This window comes from Erythrolamprus reginae, chromosome 1, assembly GCF_031021105.1.
Source record: "Erythrolamprus reginae isolate rEryReg1 chromosome 1, rEryReg1.hap1, whole genome shotgun sequence".
Taxonomy (NCBI): domain Eukaryota; kingdom Metazoa; phylum Chordata; class Lepidosauria; order Squamata; family Dipsadidae; genus Erythrolamprus; species Erythrolamprus reginae.
Genome location: NC_091950.1, coordinates 43106399 through 43119976, shown reverse-complemented (window position 1 = coordinate 43119976; position 13578 = coordinate 43106399). Strand labels below are relative to the sequence as shown.

Below are 13578 nucleotides of genomic sequence, written 5' to 3'. Positions count from 1 at the left end.
TTGCTGAATCCTTAGGGAGTTTTGGAAATGAAGATCCCGTGATGCTAATGCATAAAGTGGAGTGAGGAAAGGAAGGAAGAAAATGTCCCTGGAGGTAGCACCAAAATACAGGAGACATAGAGTAACAAAGTGCATCCAACTCACTTTGCAACTGGAGGGTTGTTTTTTTTTAACCAACGAGGCTATAAAATACAATTGAGCTTCCAAATGAATTCTGAAACCAATATAAAAAGAAGGACCAGGAGAGACATGATAGCAGTGTTCCAATATCTCAGAAAGAAGAAGGAGTCAAACTATTATCCAAAGCACCTGAAAGTAGAACAAGAAGCAATGGGGTGGAAACTAAACAAGGAAAGAAGTAACTTAGAACTAAAGAGACATTTCCTGACAGAACAATTAATCAGTGGAACAGCTTGCCTCCAGAAGTTGTGAATGCTCCGACACTGGAAGTTTTTAAGAAGATGTTGTAAAACCATCTGTCTGCAGTATTGCAGGGTTTCCTGCCTAAGCAGGGAGTTGGACTAGAAGACCTCCAAGGCCTCTTCCAACTTTGTTCTTGTTTTTTAAAAAATTATTATTATTATTATTATTATTATTATTATTATTATTATTATTATTATCCAACAACACAGCAAACACGATCACTATGCTGGATTTCATATTTCATCACCAGTCGGGCACTTCCCAAGCACCTAGGACTGTATGATGTAGTGGCGAATTATGTGTGCCGATCCCGGTAAAGTGGCCTTTTGCAGTTGACAGATGGAGATTTTGTCAATTCTGATGGTTTTCAAATTCCACTGAGATCTTTTGGCACTGCGCCCAGCATGCCAAAGACATTGGGACCACTTTCACTGGCTTATGCCAGTTGTTGTTTTGTTGTTGTTGTTGTTGTTATAAATCAATTAAATATCATATTAATTTTTAATACTAATTGATCTTTAAAAACAGGGAGAAGAAAGCACATTCAAGGGAAATATGAAAAATAGGATTCATTCAGGAAAACAGAAAGGAGAAACAGAGGTCTTGTTGTTATTAAAACATCAGTAAAACAAATCCAATCAAGGAAAATCTGTTGGGGGATGCAGCATATAGCCTAAATGACCTACTTCTTCTTTTCCTTTTGCATCCCTCCCCTGGGTACCAACATTTCTGCATTAGAAATGCTGAATCAAAAGTTATTTGGGCTTCTTTTGTTCAAAAAGATAGCAACACAGGAGCAAATGAGAGATTGGCAATTAAATAACTGTTTATAACAGCTTTATTTTAAAGAAATGCACACCTTATCATTTTACTGAGAATGTTTCACACACATTGTTCACTTTGGCCTGGCTGTTTCATTAGTGGAATTCTATCTTGAGAAAATCTCAAGGAATATAATGAAAGTGTAACATGCATTTGCAACTATTTATTATTTGTTTCCTTTCTGAGTACTGAAATGGGCCATTGAATTTCAAACTGTAACTCTTCACAAAGACTTCTTCTGTTACACGCAGTAAGTCCCCATGTATCTTGTGGGAAGAGAAAGACATGGGAAACTTTAATAAAGCCACTGTCATAGATTGATAATGTTCTGCTGAAGGTGGACACTCTCAGGATGATCAATGGATTGGTGAGAATTTAAATGCCTCATTGATATCAGCTATTTTGTAGTAATTAACATGACTTTCACAACTGATATAAATTTTTCTGATGATGGAGATCAAGGATAATTTCAAAAGAGAATAGCAACCCCTGTCGTCACTTGCAATCCCAAGTTCATATACTGAAGAATGAATGATGAACCTGATAAGATTTATCAGACTAGATAATTGTTTTTTACCAATTATGAGTTATGTTATGCTCTTTGGTTTGTAGAAAAAAGTGCATTTGTGAAGTGATACCAGGAAATATTGGGCCAGTCATAAAAATAAACCTGAGAATTTGCATTCTAGAAGCAGGAATGTAGTTCAGTGATATAGTGTGTATATAATACACAGTATATAAGATAGTGTAACTGCCCAAAGAGCTGCTGATTCAGTTGTACAGAGGAATTATTGAGTCCTTCATCTGCACCTCTAGAACTGTCAAAAAAAGAGCTGTGAAAATATCTACAGACCTCTCACATCTTGGACATAAACTGTTTCAACTTCTACCCTCAAAAAGACCCTATAGGGCACAACTAGATACAATAACAGTTTTTTCCTGAATGCCATCACTCTGCTTAACAACTACCGTAATTCCCACAACACTGTCAAATAATTTACTAAAACTGTATTACTTTTATTCTTCTCTTCTTCACTAGTATCTATCTCTTCCCACCTATTACAATAATCATGTTGCTTGTATCTTTCAATTATAGTCTTCGGAGAGGGGCGGCATACAAATCTAATAAATTATTATTATTATTATTATTATTATTATTATTATTATTATCATCATCATCATCATCATCATTTGTTTCCTAATACATTCATAGCTTAGCAACTTTGACTATCACTAAGGCAAGGTACCTTTTTATTCCTGATGAGTGTATTTTATTCTCCTTATGTACATTGAGAGCATATACACTTAAGACAAATTCCTTGTGTGTCCAAACATACTTGGTCAATAAAAAATTCTATTCTATTTTATGTGGAAGGTCCATTTCCTAATCCTTGATGCCTCCAGAGAGATTGGGATGGACTTGAATCTGGAGTCACAAAGGGCAGGTATACATGGTGCCATCCAGCTTTGTTGGACTGCAGTTGCTATCACCCCAGTCAATACGAATGTCAGCTATGCTGACTGAAAGTGATGGAAGAGAACTGGAGTCCACAAACAATACAATCAGATCTCATTCTACAAAGATGCTTCTGTAAAGGAGTAAGTGCATGACTTTGGGGAGTGAGGGAAAAAGATACTACTTAGGAAACAAGAGAGAGAGAGAGCAGGCCACAAGGACATTCATTTTCTACAATAAGCGATGGTGGTGCAGTGGTTAGAGTGCAATACTGCAGGCTACCTCTGCTGCCTGCCTGCAATTTAGCAGTTCAAATCTCACCAGGCTCAAGGTGATTCAGCCTTCCATCCTTCCAAGGTGGGTAAAATAAGAACCCAGATTATTGGGGGCATTATGCTGACTTTGTAAACTACTTAGAAGGGCCGTAAAAGCACTGTGAAGCAGTATATAAGTCTAAGCGCTATTGCTACAATGGTACATCTAATGAAAAAAAAATTGAATTGTTAGATAAATTTATTGCCCTCTAAAGAATTTCATTATTTTCTTTTTCTCTGTCATTACTGCCATCATTGCTAAGTATGAATTCTTATGACAAATGGCATGAACAACTAATATCATAACCCATTTCAATATTTTCAATAAGCTGAATTATAGAAATCAATGGCTTAAGTTTGTCATAATGGAGAAATAAATTTTTATTCACTGCAAAATTAAATTTAATCTCTTACAAAGTTTGTGATCACTTTAACCACAATTTAAAATCATGGTTTATTGTACAGTTGCTTGGTAAAGTCACAGATTCACATACTATCGAAACTGAATGGAGAGGTAAGTGGGAGTGAGCGCAAACTGATCTTGCTAAAAGTGCAACCTGCCTAGATTTCCTTATGTATTCATACATAATATTCCTATAATTTCCATACAGAATTTCTCAAGATAAATATGGAATGGGTAAAAATAACCTGTCCTTTATTCTAGGCAGATCAGCCTATATCATGTTACCATGTTTGCTTATTAGGCTTTTAATAACAGTGCAGTTACTCAGCTCCCCAAGGAAGGTTGGTATATCAAGTGAAGAGGAAATCCAAACAGGCTACACAAATTTAACTGCTGGGCTTAGATTCAACCACAGAAAAGCAAGTTGCATAAATGCACAGAGGTTTATAAAGTTTGATTATAGAGTAGAGTTACATTTTGATTAAAAGCTTAATGATATACAATTGACAGTCTCTTTTAATTTTCTACCTTTAACTGCACATCAATATGAAGGTTTTCCCCATCACATCATTGCTATGCTGAAAACACTTCCTCTGCTAAATTTCTGCATGTCAGACTGCTCTTAAAAACATAGAAGTGGGGAATGTAAAAATGCAGACTTTAGCCTTTAAGTGTTACTCTCATAATTCAAACTAGAAGGGAGAATTTAGGATTTGCCTCAAAAAATGCTAAATCATCATCTTTACACAGGCTCTATTCTCCCCCAACTCCCCAAGTTTACTTCTTTAGTTCAGCAGAAGGGTAAGTAAGCAGTCAAATTCCAACATTTACCCTTCAAGCAGGATCTTTACATCTAAAATACAAAAGGGTAAAAAAGGGTATATGCTAATTCAAGTAACTTTGTCAATTTTATGAATATAAAATCTGAGTAGGTCAGGTGTGGGGGAGAGCAAACTTTGTCCTCTTTAACTTTTTATGTCAAGGAGCAGCTAGTGAAAAAAAAGCATTTAAAGATCATTAGCTCATCCTTTTCCAACTACTTCTTGGATAGTTGTACTACGGTTGCCCTATATTGGTATTTGAAGATCCTTTAGAATCCAATCTATAAATACTGTACAGTTTTTCAGATTATGCTTCCCAAGTCAGAAATGAAGTGTAGGTTTCAGAATAACATTTTCTTTCAAAGGCTTCTTCTTCACCTGTAAGTCTCAACTACTTTTATGGTTTCATGTTACTTATATAGTCAAATCAAACTATAGAGAAAGTCAATAGTATTCCCTCTACAATTCATGATCTACAATTATAAATTTTGGTTTGAGGGCAACTCAAGTTAACTTTAATTGTCATTAGTCCCAATGTACACTTGATGTAAGCAACAGATACAGGGGAATATGAAAAAAGGAGAAATATTCTAGTTCCTCAAAGTAATGAGAAGAAGATACCAGAAATTATGAAGCCACCTATTCACAAGGACTTTCAACCCTACAATTGCTATAATTCACAACAACCTTCTCTGAATAGTAGCTTTCAGATGTTTAATATTCCCATCAATATCACATGGCCTTACAGTATAATTCAGTGTTTCATCCCTTGACATTTTAGTAATATCTTGAGCAGGATGAGAATGCTTCACAATAATAAGCCCCATTGATTTCAAAAGATTTACTCTAAGTATGACTAAATACAAGATTCCATCTACTCCCTTCAGTATTTCTTTACCACAGCTCCAAATAGTGGGGCAGGATTCGTATGAGAGTGGAAGGAATAAGGTTGGGAAAGAGAAGCATTTGTGGCAATCAGGATATTGGTAAGGTTTCAACTAGAAACAAACATGAATGATACCACCTGTGGTTTCTCATGTTCCATCATTAAAAATTGTTAACAAAAGTCTTGCAAAATACTTTCAAGGTGCAGAGTCAATTCTGGCATCTGATCTTGATGCTTGGAAAAATTAAAGGCAATTTTATTATTAATTTATTATTAATTAATTTATTTATTATTTAGATTTGTATGCCACCCCTCTCTGCAGACTCGGGGCGGCTCACAACAGAATAAAAACAATTTATAACAAATCCAAATATAATTTAAGATATTTAACAAACCCCGGTTTGATTTAAAAAAACCCATTTACTAAACAAACATACATACAAACATACCATGCATAAATTGTATAAGCCCGGGGGAGATGTCTCAGTTCCCCCATGCTTGACGACAAAGGTGGGTTTTAAGGAGCTTACGAAAGGCAAGGAGAGTAGGGGCAGTTCTAATCTCTGGGGGGAGTTGGTTTCAGAGAGTGGGGGCCGCCACAGAGAAGGCTCTTCCCCTGGGGCCCGCCAACTGACATTGTTTAGTTGACGGGACCCAGAGAAGGCCCACTCTGTGGGACCTAATCGGTCGCTGGGATTCGTGCGGCAGAAGGCGGTCTCGGAGATTTGAGAAAAGACAAGACTAATACCAAGTTCAAAGAAGCAGTTACTTGAGAGACAATTCTGGTAAAATGATGGCAATGGGACCATGAAGAGTTGGAAGCAATAAACAACAAAATTACTATTGATTTATTCTGTGTTACTATCTTCCTATAATTTTATTTTTCTAAGACATCTTGAAAGGGCATTTGTTGTAATTTGTAATCTGATTTGTAGTCACAACTGCAGTAAAATAGTATTCTTGTTTGACAAGTCCATATTACAGTAATTACCATAAAGTATCTTTGTAACCACCATATTTTTTCATTGCCTATATTTCATTCACATCAAATTCCATCCTAATCCAGTTTGCATTACTTTCTCACAAAAATTACACATAACGTGAGTTTTATGTAATTAAAGATCACCCATCCCATTCACACAGATGTTATGTTACTTGAAGTGTTTGATTAAATAATCGCCTCTATTAGAATTCAACTGCAATCCACTTTGTCCCCAAGACCAAATACAGGGGGTGGACATATAAATGGAAACACTTGACGTTTTGTCTTTATAATGTTTGAACATGTTGAAATCAATCAAAGCTTGACACATTTTAATGTTTTTTTAAATTCTGTTATTTGATATGTTTTTTTAAACTACCTTTTTTTTACAGAAATTTAAGGAAATTGGTTATAACCTTTTAGAAATGGCAGACCTCTCAGACTTTCAAAGAGGCCAAATTGTTGGTGCTCGAATGGCAGGTGCTAGTGTAACACAAAGTGCCCGAATGTTTGGCATTTCAAGAGGTAATGTCTCAAAAGTAATGACTGCTTTTGAAAGAGAAGGGAAAACGTCCTCAGCCAAGCACAGGTATGGTTGAAAGTCGAAGTTGTCTGAGAGAGACAGTCGGACTCTAAAACGAATTGATCGCAAGACCACAGCTCCTAAAATCACTGCAGAGCTCAACAGACATGTACAGAACCCAGTTTCCACAAAAACTGTTCGAAGGGAGCTTCACAAATCTGGATTCCACGGAAGAGCTGCAAGGTGTTTCCATGTTTTTGTCCACTCCCTGTATTTTTACATGCTAAATCATCTTTACCAATTTCTAATCTGCATAAATCTAAGCAATATCAGATTTCTTAAATTCCACTTGCAGCAAGTAGTGAACTAATCTGTATGTGCCTTCAAGTCAAACTTTCATCCTCTGCCTACTTGGTACACTATTTTTTTGCTATGAATATGCATGTTTATTACATATAGCTAATTTTATCTAAATTTTGTAAACAGCCAACAGTATCCCACCTTGAAATATCCAATAGAAATTTATTAATAAACATTAATGAACTTCACTACTGGGCTTTCCTAAGATTTCTCTACTTTGATCATTTCAAAGCAAAACAAATCAAAACACTCTTTCTTCTCCATCACCACTATCGCTACCACCTTGTAAAGCAGAAGAACCTTGGGCCACCATACAGTCTCCTACTTCATAGCTGACTGTCCCTAACAGCTATATTTTGGGGGGGGGGGTCCCCCCCAATCTCAAAATGTCTTTGTTGCTTTTCCATTACCAAAACTATGCTGGTTCCTTTATACAGTGGTACCTCTACTTAAGAACGCCTCTATTTAAGAACTTTTCTAGGTAAGAACCAGGTGTTCAAGATTTTTTTTGCCTCTACTTAAGAACCACTTTCTACTTAAGAACCCGAGCCCAGAAAAATTTCCCAGAGCGGCACAAAGGCCTGGCCAGTTTCCTGCCATTCCCCCCTGGGTTTCTCTCTCTGGCGCAATATATGGGAGGCAGTCTCGCACCAGGTGTATGGGAGGCGCGTGTTCCTCCTCGCAGCCTCAGAGTCCCTCTTTTTTTTTAAAAAAACCCTTAAAGTTTTGGATTTTTTTGATTCTCCTCACCTCACTTTCTTCCTTCAGCAGCAACTGTCCTCCTCCTCTTCTTCCTCCTCCCCCCACCCAAATGCTGAGCTTTTATTTCTTCCCTAATGGGTTTGCATGTATTATTTGCTTGTACATTGATTCATATGGGAAAAATTGCTTCTACTTAAGAACATTTCTACTTTAAGAATCTGGTGTGGAACAAATTAAGTTCTTAAGTAGCGGTATCACTGTATGTATGTATCTGTCTGTCTGTCGTCTGTCTGTCTGTCTCATGTCTTTGCTACTGTACCCTACCAAAACTACACTAATTTCTTTTTTTTAACTTTATTTTTAATTAATTGATTGATTAATTAATTAATTAGCCAAAACAATGTACCAGATAACAGGTATGGTATAAACCTAAACAAAAGCAAAGTGGGTCGAGGTACATCTGGACAGCAGAGTTGTCCCGCCCGTTCTGTTCTCTGAAGAGAGAAGCGAGTTAAATAATAGGTTGGTTGGGGGGGGGTGTTAGAGAAAGTGGAGTTGACACCTTCCGGAGAACAAAGGCGGCTTCAGACAACAAAGGCCGCCAGGTAAAAGCAGCCAGCCAATAAAATGCAGGCGCGAGGAAATCGCCCAACAAAGTGACTGGAGGGGCGGTCCGGAAGGAAGAATTGGGGGGTGGGTAGGAGAGAAAGGGGGCTCGGCTTAAAAATAAAAAAGGCGGGTCGCTCCTTGGGACCCGATCCGTGACATCTTGAGGGAAGGGAAGTTTCCAGGAGGAAAAGCCCCGCCGCGGGAGGGCTCGGTTTCTTCCTCTCCCTCTCCTTGTCAAGTCGAGCAAACGGCTCCTTTCTTTCTGCATCCTAATCTTTCCCGCCCAGGCATGTTTGGCTCTCCGCTCTCGGGAGAGTTTAACAACAGAGGCTCTTTGGCTGCCCGGGGCGCGCGCGGGCGCACACAAGCACACACAAAAACATAACCCCGTAGATGGGATTCTTTCTCCCCATCTCCTCCATTCAAGGGAGGCTTCAATAGACTCAGCCATCAAACAATAATAATAATAAAACCAGTGAGCGCCAACCATAACCCCCCCCCCCCGCCTTTATTTTTCAAGCTCGAGCGGTTCTTTTCTCCTCGCTCCAGAAACTTGGCGAGCGCGCCTGACCGCCTCCTCCTCCGTTTCCCCCAACGGCAAGCAATCTAAACGCGGGAAGGGCATTCCGGCGCTTCCCCTCAGCCTCAGAAGCCCCCTCGACGCTTGGCGGGCTGGCGTAGCTACGAACGGGCATCTCCCGCGCGCGGGGCGGCGGCTGCTCTCTTTTGACCCTCGCCTGGAGAAAAACATGAAGAGAAAGACTCACTTTTCAGCGCGCGTTATACGATCCGAGATCTTGCAGGGGGGGGGGCACCCGCTTCGGATGAACTGTGGTGACGGGAGGGTTGGACGACGGGCTGTGAGGGGAGGGAGCGAGGAGAAGAAGACGGGAAAAGGTCTCCGGGCGGCCCCGCTTGGCTCCGTCTCCCTCCTCGCAGGATGGGGCTTTGGGTCTCCGACGCCCTCGCCCGTTCCCTCAGGAGCGCAAAACTCCGCCCCGAAGCCGCCGGGCTCTCCCGCTCGATCTCGCCGGCTCCGGCCGCTACCGCCGCCGTATCGGAGGACGGAAACGGAGATTGCGGCTCCCTACCTCGCCCTCTCTCTCCTTGGCCCACAGCCCGCCAGGCCGCCCCCGGGAGAGGAGGAGGAGGAGGCTCCTTTTTCGCTCTCGGCCTAGCGCGAGTTCGTCTCCACCGCCCCCTTTGGCCAGGCAGGCAAGCAAACAAACAAACAGCACGTGGCTGGGAAGGGGAAGGCCGGCCAAGGGAGGCACGAAAGGGCACCTGCTGTGGCCGGAGGAGAAGGCGGCCCGTGGACTGCTCGGTTCCCGGGCGAAGGGAAACGGAGTTACGTGGGGCTAGTTAAACTAACCTAACCTAAGGAAGATGGCGCGAGCGCTGAACTTTCCTCAAGACGGGCCCTGCGTGACGGTAAATGGAGTTTAAAACCGGGCCCTCCTGCTTCTTGTGGCAAACCCCCGTAGGAGTAAACATCTTCAAAAGATCGTGACAGGCGTAGAAATTAACTCTCAATTCACTTCGAAGAATTGATTCTCAGAGTGCCCACAGTCGAATAAAGTCTGTGGCAGTGATGGAGAATCTTTTTTCCCTCAGGTGCAAAAAGCATGTGTGCACGCCCACACCCATAATTCAGTATTGTGTTGCAGCATGGACGGTCTGGAAGGCTGTCCCGGTAGGGAAAATGTAGATGTGCACACATCTAGGCGTCTCCAACACATCCCCGATATGCGCACTGTGCATGCGCAGGAAGTGAAATCACACGTGACAACATTTGCGTGAGACACGTTTCACTGGTTTTTGGTGGGTTTGTGCTTTCGCGCATGCACCCTCAAGTGAGATTTAGTTTCCTATATATGCACAGAAGCCAAATCTCATGTCTGCGCACATGATGAGTGTGCACACGCCCGCACCAGTCACCAGGAGCGCACTGGTAGCGCTGGCAATGGGAAGCCATTCACTGTGCCCCCATACATGTCTGCACAACCCCCCTCCTGCATTTCCCGACTTTCAGTGGGCCTAGTAGGCCCGTTTTTCACCCTCCCCAGGCTCCAGAGAAGCAACCCCTGGAGGCCCTCCGGAGGCTAAAACTGCACTCCCAGAGCCTCCGTGCCAACCGAAAATCAGCTGGCCGGCATGCACATGCGCACTAAACAATGTCGGTTGGCGGGACCCAGGGGAAGAGCCTTCTCTGTGGCGGCCCTGACCCTCTGGAACCAGCTCCCCCCAGAGATTAGGATTGCCTCCATCCTCCTTGCCTTTCGTAAACTTCTTAAAACCCACCATTGCCATCAGGCATGGGGGAACTGAGACTGTAAGTTTGGTATGTTTGTGTGTATGCTTTTTAAATAATGGGGGTTTTAGGCTTTTAATGTTAAATTGATATTTTAGGCTATAATAATAATAATAATAATAATAATAATAATAATAATAATAATAATAATAATGAGCTAGGGCAGTGACGGTGAACCTTTTTTCCCTCGGGTGCCAAAAGAGCATGTGTGCGTGCTATGGAGCATGCGCAAGTGTCCACACCCATAATTCAATGCCTGGGGAGGACAAAAATCGCTCCCCCCCCCCCGGTCTCCCCAGTGGCCCTCTGAAATGGCCTGTTTCCCAAATTCTGATGGACCCAAAAGGCTTGTCTTTCACTCTTCCCAGGCTCCAAAGGCTTCCCTGGAACCGGGGGAGGATAAAAACACCTCCATCCCCCAGGAACCTCTCTGGAAGCCAAAAACCTCCTCCCAGAGCCTCTGGGCGAGCCCAAAATCAGCTGGCCGGCACACACATGAACATTGGAGCTGAGCTAAGGCAACAGCTTGTGTGCCAGTAGATATGGCTCTGTGTGCCACCTGTGGCACCCGTGCCATAGGTTCACCATCACTGAGCTAGGGCAAAACTCACATGCCAGCAGATATGGCTCCGTGTGCCACCTGTGGTACACATGCCATAGGTTTGCCATCATGGGTCTATGGAGATTCTGTCATCCATGTCACGGTCGTCCAAAGGTGCTTTTTCAAGAGGCAACTGGACTTTCTGGTTTTTTTCTTTGAAGGTGTTTTGCTTTTTGATTGTCACATGTTTATTATAATTTTTTTCCCCCAGGTGTGCTTCCTAATGTGTGCATCAGTCACAAAATATTGCTTGCCTCAGTGCTAAATCAACCAAGTAAATAAGAGAGAACCTGGGGGAAAACAGCATGCAATCTCCTTAATGAAGTTAGATTATTGTGGTTTCTTACACATAAAGATAAGTCATTTCGGAATATGGGATTATCATAGAGGACGCCTGCTTTTAAATATCATAACTCATAATTTGGGGTTGTCATCTTGAGGGTTTTATTACGTGTTGGCCATTAGTCAACTGAATTCTAGACTACCAGTAATTCTGTCATCCACCTTGAATTGAAACTAAATATACACTGTGAATCAGTGTCGATGGCATAGCTTTGAGTCTGAAGGATCACATATAAAAATAGTGCAGTGGTCAAGTGTGGTGTTTGTAGAACCACTGATCAGCAACAGCTTAGTTTTAAAAATAGCTTATATATAAAAAAAACAATATACAGTGTTTCAAATTATAGCAATGCTCTAAACAGGATTAAGAGTGGGTGATTTAGCTATTGACTAGGATTCTAGATGTGGAAAGGACTGAATTTTGGGGGAACAAGCTAGTCCTTGTTTAATGACAATCATTGGGAGAATTTCCATTGCTGAGCAATGCCATTTTTAAAATGCATTGTAGTTTTCATTGCAATGGCAATTCCAGCAGTCCTTGTTGTTGTCTTTAAACCAGGGTTGCGGGTCATTAAGCAAGGACCTCCTCACAATTTCCTGCCACCTTCACACAACCAAAAACAGTAGAGAAGCCAGCAGAAGGCTGCAAGTCTCAGATGAGGCTGCCTCAAGTCTGCAGAGAGGGGCAGCATGCAAATTTAATAAATGATGATGATGATGATGATGATGATGATGATGATGATGATGATGTGCAAGCAGGCTGGCAGGCAAGTTCATAAATGAGGATGAGCGATTTCAGATTCAAAAGTTGGATAGATCACAGGTGGTCATGACACACAAGAATGATTTATGGCCCAGGGATGACAGTTGTCAAATAAGAGAGTCTTACCTGACTGTTGTAGTGAAAACTTCAGTCAGTTCATCTGTACTTATAAATTGTAGAGCCAGTTAAAAATTAGCATGATGCTTGGTTTTACTTTTAACAAATAAAAGGAAAAATCTATATAACAAATAATACGGTTTATAATTTAGCATGAATCTGATCAGTTTTGTCCAATCTTGCATGTAAAGAATATATTCAAATTATGAAATGAAGCACAAAATCAAACAGCAAATATTTAAGTATGAGAAACCAACCCCATAGATTATTTCTATAAAGATATGTTGACATATCAACTTAGTAAACATTTAAGGACTTCATATGAATGAAGCCAACAGAGAGACAAAACTAAAATCACAATGAATAATTCTAACTGCCCAGAATAATAATGAGAAGTTTTTCTCTATCAAAGCCTGTCCTAAAGGATCAACAGGGAATATTTCCTTCAATTGTTTTCAAGATGAAGATAGTCCCATTATAATTAAACGTGTCTATACCAGTCAATGGGTGCACTCAAGAAGAGGCCAGAGAATTAAGCAGTACAAAGGAGATTGAGCTTGATGACCTATTCCAGTGTTGGCGAATCTTTTTGTCACTGAGTGCCAAAATGGGAGCATGCATGCCAAAAACTGGAAGAGCAGCCAGCGGGTGGGGGTGGGTGCACCAGGAAGATGATGATGATAATAATAATATTATTATTATTATTATTATTACTATTATTATTATTTAGATTTGTATGCCACCCATCTCCGAAGACTTCCGATGATCTTCTGGTTTCCAGCGCACTACCTAGTCTTCTGGTTTCTGGTGCACATATGTACGTGAAGAAGCTGGCCAGATTCTCTATGAGACGGCCCCCCCCCCATCCTGCCATGGAAAACAAGCCAGCACAGCTCCCCCCTCAGCACAACCCCCCTCCCGCCACTTCTGCCAAAGGAGTGTGATGCTTTCCAGCCGGTTTGACTCTTAGCCTGGCACCAGAGAGACTTTCCTCCAACATGGACTCAGCTCCAATGCAGTCCTGCCACCTCAGAAGAGCAGCAGCAGCAGCCATAGAGTGAGGGGCAGGAGTGGCCGGCCAGCCCCTCCAGCCATTCCCCTGCTGGCAAGCCAGGCCCTCAGCATCTCCATGTGTGAGAATCT

The 13578-nt window shown here is 41.5% G+C and overlaps 1 protein-coding gene across 4 annotated transcripts in view; it reads right to left on the bottom strand.

Annotated features, from left to right (window-relative positions):
- The window catches only part of SYNE2 (spectrin repeat containing nuclear envelope protein 2), a 319436-nt gene extending 309933 nt beyond the window's left edge, over positions 1–9503 (bottom strand). For all 4 annotated transcript variants that reach the window (XM_070750996.1, XM_070751014.1, XM_070751005.1 and 1 more), the window contains exon 1: positions 9069–9503. The gene's annotated coding sequence lies outside the window, so the exon portion shown is untranslated. The remainder of the gene's footprint in view (positions 1–9068) is intronic.
- Between the last annotated feature and the right edge of the window lie 4075 nt (positions 9504–13578).